Genomic DNA, 15,084 nt, shown 5'->3' on the forward strand with positions numbered 1-15,084 from the left:
GTTTTTACCATTTTGGTCTGTCAGTGCAGGTGACGAATCCCTTTGCTTTCTTTTGAGAGCTATGGAAGGCAGAGACACTGCTTATCATCAGATGGTGGGGAAGCACCTAAGCAGAGGGAGCACATTTTCAAGGAGTAAGGTACTAGGTGAAGGGGATTCTAGGAAGATGGTGGCAGTGGTGGCTGCATAGCTTTTCAACTGAACAAACACATATAAACAGAGAAAAACTAAAAGAGCCCCCGGAAATGCATGGAGAATATTTACAACAATTTGCATGAGAATTTATTGCTGCAGACCCACAAACACAAGTGGAAAAGGAAAAACCACAAAACTTTTTGCTTCAATAAAAACCCACAGTACATTAAAAGAAAGAGAGCCAACATTTTTATTTTATTCATCAAATATTCATTGTATAAGAGGCGACCTGGAAAAGGGGAATCTCAACTCAGGGGCAAGGGCAGGCCCTTCGGAGGGAGAAGGGAGCCTGCAATCAAGGGCCAAGAGCAGGTTAGTGCTGGGTAGTCCAGTCTTGGGGAGAGGCGGCTTCAAAACTCCTAACTTTGGTTGCTGGCTCACAGAACTCTTGGAAACCTCACAGGTAACTGCGGAGCGGGCAGCCCATTCAGGGCAGTGGGTGGATGGTGATGCCTTTTGTGGGTCTTAGGCGGATGCTCACGGAGGGTCACAGCACAGGAGGTGTAGGGGGGCGAGGCGTGTTCCCTGTTTCAGCCCGCTCTCATGGAGAGAGAGGGCTCAGCGCCTCAAACTGCGGCAGCAAGGAGCGCCTAACGGCAGCAAGGCTAGCGGTGGAGATGGAGCCCAGGCCAGAAACCTTAGAGGAGGAGGACAAGGCGCTCTGGCCAGAAAAATTAGTGAGGGAGGAGGAGGGGCTCTGGTCAGGAGACCCAGTCGGGGAGGAGAGGGAGGAGGAAGAAGAGAAGGAGGAGGAGGAGGAGAAGCTCTCACCACACTGCGCAGGTAAAGGAAAGAACCTACCAGGAGGTGAGGGTGAGGAGGCGCGCATACGGACTGCACGCCAACGGGGCTGGGGAGCAAGGCTTGGGACCTCAGCATCAGGAAAGCTTGAGCTGCTGTGCAGGGCAGGCCTTCGAAGGGCGAACCCAGGGGAAGAAGGAGGACCCTGGCCAGCAGGCCCAGGCAGAGAGGGGCGGCTGCAAGCGGCTGATCTTCTCTGGGTGGCGCGGCTCCCAGGGACAAGGCCTGGAGTCGTGCTGCTGCTGCGGAGGGCAGGGCCTAGCGGGCCGGTGCGGCTTTGGAGGGCAGGGCCTGGCCCGGATGCGCGGCTTTGGAGGGCAGGGCCTGACCCGGATGTGCGGCTGCGAAGAGGAGGGCCTGGCCCAGGAGCAGGGCGGCGGACAGCAGGGCCTGGCGCGGGTGCACGGCGGCGGCGGACAGCAGGGCCTGGCGCGGGTGCACGGCGACGGCGGACAGCAGGGCCTGGCGCGGGTGCAGGGCGGCGGCGGACAGCAGGGCCTGGCGCGGGTGCAGGGCGGCGGCGGACAGCAGGGCCTGGCGCGGGTGCAGGGCGGCGGCGGACAGCAGGGCCTGGCGCGGGTGCACGGCGACGGCGGACTGCAGGGCCGGGCGCGGGTGCACGGCGACGGCGGACAGCAGGGCCTGACGATGGTGCAGGGCGACGGCGGACAGCAGGGCCTGGCGCGGGTGCAGGGCGACGGCGGACAGCAGGGCGTGGCGCGGGTGCAGGGCGACGGCGGACAGCAGGGCCGGGCGAGGGTGCACGGCGGCGGCGGACAGCAGGGCCTGGCGCGGGTGCAGGGCGACGGCGGACTGCAGGGCCTGGCGCGGGTGCACGGCGACGGCGGACAGCAGGGCCGGGCGAGGGTGCACGGCGGCGGCGGACTGCAGGGCCTGGCGCGGGTGCAGGGCGACGGCGGACAGCAGGGCCGGGCGAGGGTGCACGGCGACGGCGGACAGCAGGGCCGGGCGAGGGTGCACGGCGACGGCGGAGGACAGCATCGCGTGGCTCAGATACAGGGCTGCGCACAGCAGGGCCGGGTGGGGTGCGGCGGCTGCGCAGAGCGGGGCCGGTTGCTTTGGCCTGGCTTGGAAGGGCAGGGCCAGGCGGCGGTGCGTGACTCGGCGGAGAAGCCCGAGAAGGGCGGCTGCTGCTGGGCTGCGACTTGGGAGGAGATGGCGGCAAGGGCTCGGACCACTGAGGCCCGGGAGCCCCAGGAAAGAGACAGCGCTCTGGAGGCTTCGGAGCCCGGGCAGCCTCGTCGCGGTGGCGGCTGGGCTGCCTCCTCCCACGGCCGTCCCTTGGGCTCGCGGTGTGGGTCGGACGCCCGCGGGCCTGGCCAGCGCCCCTCGTGGCCCGCCCCATGGCGGCCGCGCTGCCCGCGTGCGCGGCCTGGATACCTCGGCCCGTCTCGGGCACCACGCGGCTCGGCTCTGCGTGGGGACCACGGCCGGCCTGGAGGGCAGAAGGCCCCCTCTCCTGCGCACAGTCCATGGAGGGCAGCCACGGGGCGTCAGCAGTGACCGAAATGGCGCCGGCGGCCGTGGCGCAGGAGGAGGAGGAACCTGCTGTGCCGCCGCGTGGGGCGCCGCCGTCCGGCAGAGACCCGTCGCTGCAGACTGTGGGGACCGACGCACGGGGACTGCCAGTCCCGCGGGCGCCGCCAGGGGCAGGGGCGACCTGGTTCTCCTCACCCTGCTGTTGCTTCTGCTCCTTCTCCCAGCACGACTGGGTGGCCATCACGCCCAGTTTTCCCTCAGAGACGGCAGAGCTCGGCCCGCGGACGCTGCCTGGGTGGAGCCCGGAGCTGGAGGGGCGGGGCGGGCCCGGTCGAGTCCTCGCCTCTGATTGGTGAGCTGGGTACCACGTGACTCTCGTCATCCCAGAGCGCGCCAACCCAGCTCCCTCTGGCGCCAAGCAGGAGGGTGTGCTCCGCCCGCCAGCCGTCGGCCTGGCCAGGTCAATGGTCTGAATGGCCCGTCCTTCCCCGGACCCCTACGAGTGTGGGGGTGTGGGGCTGTGGGGGTGGGTGTGTTTCGAGGGACGGGCCGGGGCAGGAAGGCTGTGTATATAAACCGTTTGTGTCACCTCAAATCAGCTTAGCTTGTCAGCACCGCTCTGGTGGCTCAACCTCAAGCGATGGCTTGAAAGAAATACCGTGCTGGCCAACAGGAGCTATCCCCGAGCCGGCTGTCCCTCCTGGAATCTGGTCAGGACACTGGGCCCGTGTGGGATCCCAGAGGGGACGGCCCCGGAACTCCTCAGGGCATCTGGGTGACGCTGCACCGGGGTCTGGTCGGCCGTAGGGTCGGAGGGCGGCCGGAAGGTGAGAAAAGGGATGGGCGTTTCCTGCCACGCGCCAGAGGGGGATTTAGAATTTTCCAGTAAGATGCGTCTCCCTGCCTTGCCCCCTGAATACACACTGGGGTAGCCTGGGAATAAGGGTGATACTGTCCTTAAATATGCGTCCTCATTTGTATGAGCTGCGTAGTCGTCCACTGATGAATGTGCATTAATTCGTTTGACCTAGTCTCCATTCTTGGTTCCCGTTCTGCCTTTGATGTGACTATAAATATGTTGTGATGCACAGGCGTGAAGTTCAATATGTGCGCACTGATTTTTAGTCACTGTCACAAACGTCGTTATTACTGCATGTTTAGTGCCCAAAACAGAAAAGTAAAAGCAGGAAAGCTAGAACCTAAGTTCCCACATTCTCACAGGCGAGTACTGGAAATGTTTAATAATTTTTTGGTAGAAAGGCCGTTCATAAATAATGCAGAGTTCTTTTGTTATGTAAGAATGAAATTATTTATGCATACCTACTGTTTTGTTATCTCCTTTTTGGGTCCAGGAAACATTCTTTCCGTGTCAACAAGTGAATTTCCACAAGATCATTGTGTAACTACAAAACATTCCTTTTATGGAGGAAGCTTACACTTTCAAACACTGCTATATTGATCAACATATATGTTGTTTCCGACTTTGCACTCTCTCTGACACATCAATGTGACACATAGCCTTTTGGCTAAAAATTGTTGACACCCTCAAATGTGACCTTGTTTTGGATAAATTCCCAGAAGGGGAAATTCTTGGTATAGGCCATGCACATTTGTAATTCTTTGACTGAAATATTAGCAAGATGTTCTCCTGAAAGTTACTGTTCTAACCGTTTTGGCCGGATGGAATGGAATGTTTCCGGGACCGAAGGAGAAACTGGAGTGAAACACAATGCAAAAAAGACTGGAACGGTATTTGGAGTGTTAAATAAGATGGAATGGAAAGTGGATTTGAAGTGGAATGCAATGGAGACTGATTAAAGTGGAAAGTGCAATGAAATGGGGAGTGGAATACGGACTTGAACAGGATATGGAATGGAAGATTGAATGGGATGGAAATTGAATAGAATAGAATGGGAAAACAGGGTGGAAGGGGGACTGGAAATAAATATCTAATGGCACGTGGAACAAAAAATGTATATGTAATGTTACATGAGAAAAGGAATGGAATATACAGTGAAATAAAATATTAAAGAAAATAGGAGGAAATCAGAATTAAATGGGAAGGAATCATAGAATGGAACAGAATGTGCAGTGTCCTGAAGTCAATGCTATGAAATTTGCACTACAGATTTAAAAGTACTGGAATGGAGTAGAAACAAACGGAATGAAATTTCGAATGAAATATGGAATACACAAAAAATATCTAGAATACAAGGTTATGAAGGATGAAGTAGACAATAAAAATGAACTGGAGTGGAATATGGAAAACAGATACTGATGAAGTAGAGGATATACTTAAAGAATAAATGGATAGAATGCATTCCAGTCATCTACCACTCTGTAACCGAGTGTCTTGGGACAATGACCATTTGATCCTGCTCAGGCATCCTGTAGAGCTGGAGCTCAGGGCAGAGCGGGGATGGCTTGTCTCTGCTCTAGGATGTCGTTGTCTGAGGCCTCAGCTGGCAAAACTTGAATGGCTGTGAGGTCGTGAGGGTAGGACAGCAATCAGTGATGACTCTGATTTTGGACATAGTATCTGGGTGGATGGTGGTGCCACTTGCTGGAATTGGGAAGACTTGCAGATTGGGGACACAGTGGGAATCACTGATTCTCATGGGGAAAATAAATTCTGGAAGAGTAAGTTTTGTTTGCCTCGTGGTTTATATGTTTTCAGTGAACATAGGGTATTCTTATATTCAGGAAAATACAGCTATTTGCAGTTTGGAAAGTAACTAATTTTTAATGTTCAGTTATGATTTAAGCTGTTTTAAGAAACCAGGCTCTCTTGTGTGATGCTGGATGGGGTTATACATTCATAGCACCTTGCCAGATGGAAATTTGGTGAGACATAAAAAGTCATAAACACGAAATCCATTTGACGCTACAATTCGCCTTGTAGGCATTGATTCTAAAGAAATACATTATATTTTATATATATATATGTATGTATATGCACACATACTATATATATATATATATGACCACAATGTTACATGATCAAACATGATTATTTTAATGTCATTTATTTTGAAAAATTTGAAACCACCTAAATTTCCAGCAGGATACTGGATGTCCATAGGATAAACTTAAGCAGATTTTATAGGATGTTTTTGAAGAACTTTTGATGCTATTGGAAAATGGCTATTTTATGCCAATAAAAAATAATATACTGATGTGTATGTACATCTATCTATCTATCTATCCATCTTTCTATATACCTAGCATTCTATGTATATTGAAATCTCATTCACTAGAGCAATGGTGCTCATCCAGGGGCATTTTGCCCTCCAGCGGACACTTGGCAAAGTCTGGAGACATTTTTGTTTGTCACAACTGGGGTAAATGGGAAGTGCTACTGGCATCCAGTGGATCAAAGCTAGGGATGCTGCTTAAACTCCCTGAGTGAACAAGGCAGCGTCTTATAACAAAGAATGATCTGGTCCAAAAGATCAGTAGCGTCCAGGTTGGCAAACCCTGCAGTAGAGCATGTAGATAGTTCAGAAAAGTTTAAACAAAATTTAAATCATGGGCAATCCCGTCAGTGATCAATAACTACTGTTAAAAATTTGATATGTGTAGGTGTTAGATTTTCTATGAGAATTTTGTATTTTATAGTCACCAGAGGGGTATGTGTGAAGTGAATTACCTCATTTTTAGAGTTAATTCTTCCTCCGCAATCGACAGATGATTTTCAAATATTAAACATCTTAGTCTTTGCTTAAGAAATGATGTACCTTGCACGTCACCTATCCTTCAATTAAAAAAAAGGAAATGAAGTACCTTAAGAATTGCAATTTGAACTCATTTACGTGGAGAGAGATTCCACCAGTATCAATCCATCATCATCTATCTACTGATTTTCACCTTTCTGATCAAAGGTTTCATTTCCAACTATTAACATATTTGGTTAAAATAAAGGAAGACTGCAGCCCATAACGCCACGTACCTGATTATACAGGGCAGTGTGGTTGACTAACCAGGTCATGGTAATCTCATTACCCTTCCAGTGACTGGCTTAGGAATGGGCATTCCCCAGTTGTAGTTGATGAGCTATGGATACGTGTCTGCCTGGAGTCTTTGTGGAACATTTTCTCAGCTCTTCAAAAAATACAAGAGACACAACAGATTGTTTACATTAATAATCTAAAAGAATGTATATATTTGATATTATAGTTAATGAATGAATTCAGCATGATTGCTGGACATATGGTCAATATCACAAAATTCAATTGGATTTCTATATACTAGCATTAAAATTGCAAAGAGAAAAATTTTAAAATGCCACTTATTACGGCATCAGAAAACAGCAAACACCTGGGAACTAATCTAACAAAGGAGTCCCAACACCTCTGCCCGCACATAACATAACGTTTCTGGGGGAACTTGAAGAAGACCCACGTAAATCAGAGATATATCAAGAGTGAACTGAAGAGAGACTTCTCGTGAAAATGATCCATGGATTCAATGCAATCCCAATCCAATTCCCAGCAGAGATTTTGAAAATGGAAATGGGCAGCTGTGTCCGAATTACGTATGGATAACAAAGATCCAAGAAGAGCCGAAGAACAGTCATCCAAAACAAGACTTTCCAGGACTTTTACAGCCAGAGAGCAAGACCAACTATGACGCTAGAATAATTAAGATAGTGTGGGGTGGGCACAGGAATGGACAAATAGACAAAGAGAACAAAGAGAAGGCCCGTACTCAGACTCACACAAGTGCGCTCACCTCATTTACATCAATTGTGCCACTGCAGTGCTCCGGGGGAAGGAGAGTCTTTTAAATAAGTGGAGCCGGACTAACTGGATAGCCATCCATATGGGGGAAAAAAGGGACTTTCACCCCTAAAATTATGCCTACACTAAAACCAATTCCAGAAGTTAAAGCTTATAGAAAATAACGTATGAGCATATCTTTATGACCTTGGAGTAGACGAGGATATTGGAAACAGAACACAAAAAGCACTAACGATACAGGAAAACGTGGATAATTTGGACTTTGCCAAAATAAGAACTGTTCACCAACAGACACACTTAGAGAGCAAAAAGATAAACCTCAGAACGGGAGAAAGATATTTGCAACATGTATATCCCACAAATGCCTTATGTACAGAATGTAATACCTCCCAAAATCAAGAAGAAGAAAAGACCATGCAATGAAAAATTGGCAAGATATTTGAACAGGACCTTCACAAAACAGGACATCCAACTAACTGACCAACAGACAAATAAAAAGCTGTTCAACCTCAGTCACCAGGGACACGCACGTTAAAATCCCAGTGAGATATCATGAGACGTCCAGCAGAATAGCCAAGACGACTAACAGTGGCAAGGGTTAGTGAGGATACGGAGGAACCCCCTAATGCTGGTGGGAGTGTAAATTGGTACCACCCCTTTGGAAAACTGTTTGGTACTAGCTCTTAAAGCTGAACATGTGCATTCTCTATAACCCAGCAATTCTATCTATATTAATTGTCTGTTCCCGCATAACAAACTGCCATAAACTTAGCCACTTAAAAACAACGTCTATTCACTAGCTCACAGTTCTGGAGGTCAGAAGTCCATGTATGGTGTCAATCTTAAAAGTAAAGCAGCCAGTTATTTTACCAGCAAAACGAGTTTATTTGGGAATAGCCAGGGAATTGCAATTCAGGACGTGCACGCTATGGCAGACCATAGGCAAATGCAACAACCAAGGGAGAGGAATGTTAATTTGTAGAGGAAAAGAAGAAAATTGGGAGGGGTTGTTTTGAACAAAAGTCCATTGGAGAAAAGCAAGAGTTCATGGTGGTGATGGTTTCTCATGGGCTGAGTTTCTGGGGTAGTCGGTTTCTGTTTGGGATGCAATGTACACTTCTTCCTGTAATTAATGATTTTCCCCTATTGACGACTTCTTTGTGTTGGGATCTGTAATTGACTGTCTTTCCCGTAATTGACCTCCATTGGTACTGCAAGGGAGCTCCGCCTTCTGGCTCCCTGACTCCATTTTGAATGAGGTTTCCCTCTATTAGTTTTCATATTTTCCCTTTTGATCAAGATCTTTCTCCGAAAGCATCGCTGATCAAGAGTCAGGTTCTCTGTGCATAGTGGTTTTGTGCCTCAGTGCCAGGAAGGACCCCTTCTGGTTGTCATGCCCCCCGTTGGAGGGAAAGCGCATAGTGGTTGGAAACCATTTAGGCCACGTTTGAGTAACAAGGAAGGTTAGGAGGGAGAACTCTCAGGCATCTCTTATTCAAAGTCTACAGTTGTCCAAGGTTGTAAGCGTCAGAAAATCATTATTTTCATAATAAATCATTTATTATTTATGACAAATACAGCAAAAATAGTGATTGACCGTATAAGCTCTTTTTTTTTTTTTTTTTTTAAGGTTGCTTTACCGAAACCTTATAAGCAAGGTACCAGGCCAATTTTTGCAAGCAGTTCCTTAAAGGTGTCTAGTCATTTCTGAATCTATGTACATCTTATTTGAATATGACCTTCTAGTCAAAGCCTTGCTAATGTAGCCGGTATTTCCAATTATGCCCTGTTACAAGAAGAACAGACCTTCAGGGAACCCATGCAAATACATACAGTGTCATGAAAAGAATACTTAATAGTTTCCAAATTCTGGGAGGATCAGGTAGAGAGAAAAAGAGAAATGTTTCAACCCCTTTTGCAGAGATACACTTTAGCAAATTGCTGTTAAGTTGTAGATAGCTTGAAGGAGAGGAGAAAAGGGGGTCTCTTACATTTGGGAAACAAAACATCAGAGCAATCAGTCCTCCAGCCAAGTTCCAGAAATTTCCACCCAGTTCAGTGTTATGATCTTAAAGTTATTAAAACCTGTATTCCAGAGTACTACCAAAGTCTTTTTCCATGAATCTCTTTGAAAATGAAACGTATTTGTAAAAGCATCAGAGTAAATAATAAGTGTCTGTTACTAACAAAAGGCTTAAGACAATAGGCAATGGGTAAATGCAACTGACAAGTAAATTTGGGTACTTTTGTGGCATACGTTTTCGATACCAACTACAATTATAGGTAACAACATTAGATTAGGACATATCAGATTTTTATGTATTTTATACAAGTTCTAGAACACTTTTTCGTAACATTCCCCCATACAATATAACCTAAAAAAGTTTATTATTGCTTATTCGAACACACTTCTCATGTAATTTGACATACCAAGTAAGCCTAATTAGTATAATGTCTCTCCTTTTATAAGGAGAAGGAAAGAATCTTTTGAGGTGTCCTAGGTGCCCTCTGAAAAATTCCAAAGTTACATCCAGGTCAAAAAGACTTCACTTAGAATTTGAATATTTGGGGAAGCTTTTCAAAAATATCCAAAGGTTTGGATACTTGACCAAATAGGATCCCTGATCATTATGAAATAATACTTAAGCCTCGATTCGATCAAAGTAAAAATAAGAGGTTTCAAAGGCAAATACAAAAAGGTTCCATGGTTGTAAGCAAAACTTAACTCCTTTAATACTAAGAAGACTCAGTTTTCCTAAGTAATTAAAGACCTGATAGGAACAACACAGGAACCTTCTTGATAAAACACAAAATCTCTGTTTTCTAGGCATATTACTTAAAAATAAAGAAGCTTTCGCAATCCATTATCAAAAACAGACCAATAGCCCAGGAAAACCTTGTCCTTTCAACAGAAAAGAAAGCCAAATTTTAATTTTGCATCAGCTTATTTTGGTACTAAAACTCATTTGAATACATTCACTTTAATCTTCGCCAGCTTGACCACACCTTAAAATTCCCTTCCCCAGATTCCTTTCCACAAACCTTCCACACTTTCTTTTCACATGCAGATTTTGTCCTGTGTTTCCCTCTTCCCCTTTCCAAAACAACCAGCCTCTCTTTAGGGCAAAATTGCTTTCTTTTCCCTCAACAAAATGCATTTCCATTCCTTATACCCTCTTTTATCAAAACACACATCTTACTTTCTTTACATACGGAGATGTTTCCCTTATTAGTAAGTGTATTGATTATAATTCTTCACCCTTAGGATCCTTAATTCTTAGTGAAAAACAAAGAAGTAAGCAATTTTGAACTATTTTAGCATTTTTCAGCTTTGTGAACTTATAAATATCTTTTACAAATTTCTAGAAACGTCATTTTTCATAGAAAATTTCTCAGCATAGTATAAAACGTGTTCACTAATAGATTCAAATATCTTTAGCTTCTGTGCAATAAGCAGCCAAGAGTAGATTAACCTATGTTAAGTGATTGACATTCATCTTATTTTGAGATGATTTAGATATCCAATGACCATCCCTTATTTAGTTTAACTTAGTATAAACTTTGATCTTATTTACTTTCATTTAAATTACTTGCTTTTAACAATCATGCTCTGATTTGACATTAAATAGCCAACCATCCTCTTCAGTTACTTTCTTGCTGACAGATTTTGTAACAGAGATAAAATGAGCTTAATAAACCCAGGTAGAATGAAAGTTGTATGTCTACGTTATATTCAGCACTGATAACTCTAAAGGACATGCCTGTTTCAATTAAACCAAGAACCTTAAGCTAGCTTTTATTTACTAAAGATTAATCCTCAATCGTGTAAACTGGAAAACATTTGGGTAAGTTTCTGTTATATTTCTGAGGTTATGCATACTTACTTTATAAGCGCTTAATTTCAAGCCAATTCAACAGGGCTCTTTTACAAATCGATCTTAGCAATACCACCCAGAGGTTAAAAAAAAATCACATATGTGCCTAGACATACATGACATGTAGACAGACACAGAGACCTTATAGCTTTCGTTTTAAACATTTCAGCCATGTCTCAGGTACAAAGTTCAAAGGCACAGTTGGGTGCAAATTGTGTTTCTGGCAGACGGCAGACGGACGAAGTTAAGGTTACTCGCTCGCATGGCCGGAGTTTCAGCACCAGAGGTGGTGCAGAAGCAAAGGAGGCAGATGGCATTGGAGGTAGGGCCTGAGCATAAGACAAAGAAAACAGGGGAAGGGAAGGAGAGGCCTCAGAAGCCGTTTTATTCTCCCTCAGTTTTTCAGCTGTTTTGGCTAGTTTACATACAGTATCTTGCAGTGAGACAATTTTAGAGCTCTGTGCACAGTTGGAAGCCTCCAGGTACCAATTAAAATCAACGTATCACTTGTTCTGCTTAATTTTAGAGCTGCGGTCTTCCAATTTGTTTTTTAAGAAAAATGAGTTTAGGGAGATCTAAAGTTCCCCATAATGGCCACTGTAATTCCAAACTACTCTTGGTCAGTTTGGCCCATTTAGTTAGAAACATGCATGCGGGGGGCCCAAAGTTCTCAAGTATAAACTCAGCTGGGGTCCCTGAAGGAGGGTTTCCCTCCGAACATTTAGGTGATCGGGGTCCCATTTCTGAAATTTCCTCTGAAAACCCGAGGAAGTTGCTAAGGTCCTAGCCCTCATCCCCAAAAGCATCTAAAAACAAAAGAAAGTTGCCGGATTCTCATCCCTGATTCCAAAAGGAATCTGGAAACCAAAGAAAAACACCTGGATTTTCAGCAAGCCCGAGCCCCAAAAGGAGCTGTGCTGCCTTCAGAAAACAATTGAATACTCACCAAGGATGATGCCTTGAGCCCAAGGACAGAGCCTCGAACCGGAAGGACAAAGTCCCTCCCTCGAGAGGACAAAGCCTCTCCGGATCCCAAATAAAGTCAGAGGCTCAGAACACCAGGGGCGTGGAGCTCGAAATCCAAGTGGAGACTCACCAACCTGAAAGCAGGCAGCGACTCCTGGAAACAATGAATTCAAGGGCCTCGGTGTGAGTACCTTGCTTGGCTCCAGGATGCATCGTCTCTCGAGGGGTCACCTCCTTTGGATCCCACCTTATGACACCATTTATATCAACCTTAAAAATGAAACAGCCAGTCATTTTACCAGCAAAACGAATTTATTCAGGAATAGCCAAAGAATTGCAATTTTGGATGTGCGTGCTACAGTGGACCATAGGCAAATCCAACACACAAGGCAGAGGAATGTTATTTCATACAGAAAAAGGAGGAATTTGGGAGCGGTTATTTTAAACGAAAGTCCACTGGAGAAAAGCAAGAGTTCAGGGTGGTGATGGTTTCTCACAGGCTGAGTTTCTGGGGTAGTCGTTTTCTGTTTGGGATGCAATGTACATTTCTTCCTGTAATTAATGATTCTTTCCTGTTGACAACTTCTTTGTGTTGGGGTCTGTAACTGACCATCTTTCCTCTAATTGACCTCAAGTGGTACGGTGTGGGAGCTCCTACTTTTGGCTTCCTGACTCCACTTTAAATGAGGTTTCCCTTTACTAATTTTCACAGTGGCATGACTTTGTTCTCTGCTCAGTGTATCACCAGGTGAAATCATGTGTTTGGCCAGGCTGTGTTTCTTTGTGGAGTCTCTGAGGAATAATCCACTTCCAAGCTCACTGAAGTTATTGGCAGAATTCAGTTCCACTCTGAGCTCCTAGAGGCCACCCATAGTTCCTTAGCACATGGGCCATGCCGTACATCCTCTCATACTTGAGTCTCTAGGCCGTTTTAAGGGCTCACCTTATTAGGCCTGGCCCACCCAAGATAACCTCCTTATTTGAAGGTCCACTGATATGGGACCTTAATACATCTGCAAAATCTCTTTCCCTTTTAATGTAACATAATCACAAGAGTGATGTCGCATCAAATTCACCGGCTCCTCTCACACTCAATGGGAGAGGATTATGCAAGGGCGAGGGTCATTAGTGGTCACCTTAGAATTCTGCCTACTAGTCTGCCCTGTGGCCCCCGGTGGTCCAATCTGTCCCACACACAAAACTCATTCACCCCATTCCACAGTCTCCAAATGTCTCATGGTATTATGGCATCAGCTCAATTCCAAAAGCTCATCGGAATCGCATCAGCTCAAAGTCCAAAATCGCATCACCTCAACCATCTAAATCAGGTATGGATGACGTTCCTGGGTATAATCCATGTAGTACAACTCCTGGGGCACAATCTTTCTCCAACCGGGTACCAGTGACACTAAAGTGACAAGCTGTCTTCCCCCAACACACTGTGGTGGGATGGGCAGAGGATAACAGCTATAAACATTCTAGTTTAATATGGAGCGAAATGGAAGGCAGAATGCAGTTCGAGTCCCAGAGCACTTTGGAAATCCAGCGGGGAAAACACCAGACAGAACTCTCTGATGAAGTTTTAAAGCCTGGAATAATCCTTGGTAGCTCTGGGTTCTGCCCTCCAGGCCCTTGGTTCCGCCCTCTGAGCCACCCTTTCTTTTTCATGAAAGGTCGCAGGTGTTTGCAGCTGAGTAGTCCTTATCTGCCTCCTCTCTGCCAGTAGAATATTAGAGGTCCAACAGCCTCTTCCATTTTGTACCTTCTCTTTCCCTTTGAGTCCAGGCTTGCCGTGTTCCTGCTGACGGAAGTTTCTCCGGAACCCTGTGGGGCTTGTGTGAATTTCACTGGCATTCACTCTTTCACACAAAAGCCCCACCCATACATTGGTTCAAGGCAATCCCTTCTTCGTGGGGGTCCTGCTGGGATGACTGAGGGACAGCAACCTTGAGCTTCCCAGAGGCCTTCCAGCGTAGTTAAGAAAAATCTGTGAGGCACACTTTTAGTCTCTTGAAAGGGCTTTTGTGGGACTGAATACTCTGAACTTTTGGTCTTTCTGAGCTTTTAGCAAAGGTTTGTACAGCCACACCCTTGGCTTTGTCCCTACATCACATCCTCAGAAGCAATCTCTTAATTTTTTCTTTCTTTCTTTCTTTTTCTTCCTTCCTTCCTTTCTCTTTCCTTCTTTCTTTCTTTCTCTCTCTCTCTCTCTCTCTCTCTGTCTCTCTTTCTCTCTCTCTCTCTCCCTTCCTTTCCTTCCTCCCTTTCTTTCTTTTCCTTTCTTCCTTTCTTTCTCTCTTTCTCTCCTTCTCTCTCTCATTCTCCCTGTCTCTCTTTCTTTCTTAAAGAGGAGGAATGGAGTCAGCTTGACTCCTCCCAGAGGACTCTCTACAGGGTTGTGATGATGTGATGCTGGAGAATTCTGGAAACATAATCTCACTTGGTATGTGAAATGTACCCTCTTCCTTGTGTTCTCTTTTAAGATTTGGGATAGTCTTCCTTTTTCCAGGCTTTATTTCTTTCCCCTTATCTATCTTTTATTATTAATTCACCCACCCAGCATACACTGAGTGCCTACTGTACGCAAGGCACTGTGCTAGGTCTTGGAGATATGAATCACCCTATCTGAAATAGCATTCCTATAATTTTCTACACCCTTGCCCAGGTCTATTTTTTCTCCATAGGATATTGCTGGCTGACATTTCTTTGTTCATTTATTACTGTCTGTCTCCCATATTAAGATAAGTCCCATGAAGGCAGAGACTCTGTCTTTTGTGCTAACCAATGCATCCTAGGTACGTAGAATAATGCCTGGCACACAGCAGATCCTCAAAATAATTGGTTGAATGAGTTCTGAGATACAAGGCATCTTGCCGTTGATGTCCTTGTCCTCAAAAGGTTCACAGCTTCGCAGGGGAGACAGACAAACAGCGCTGAAATACTTGCACTTTCCTGAGTACACCAGGCTCTCTCATACCAGCTGTCTTGCTGCTTTCTACACGTCCTTC

The 15,084-nt window shown here is 45.9% G+C and overlaps 1 long non-coding RNA gene across 1 annotated transcript in view; it reads left to right on the forward strand.

Moving 5' to 3' along the window:
- Window positions 1-870: 870 nt before the first annotated feature.
- LOC139042676 (uncharacterized) overlaps window positions 871-15,084 on the forward strand; it is a 29,376-nt gene continuing 15,162 nt past the window's right edge. The window contains exon 1 of the long non-coding RNA XR_011499679.1: window positions 871-978. This is a non-coding gene — a long non-coding RNA (uncharacterized lncRNA). The remainder of the gene's footprint in view (window positions 979-15,084) is intronic.

The sequence above is a fragment of the Equus asinus genome, chromosome X (genome assembly GCF_041296235.1).
Source record: "Equus asinus isolate D_3611 breed Donkey chromosome X, EquAss-T2T_v2, whole genome shotgun sequence".
NCBI lineage: Eukaryota > Metazoa > Chordata > Mammalia > Perissodactyla > Equidae > Equus > Equus asinus.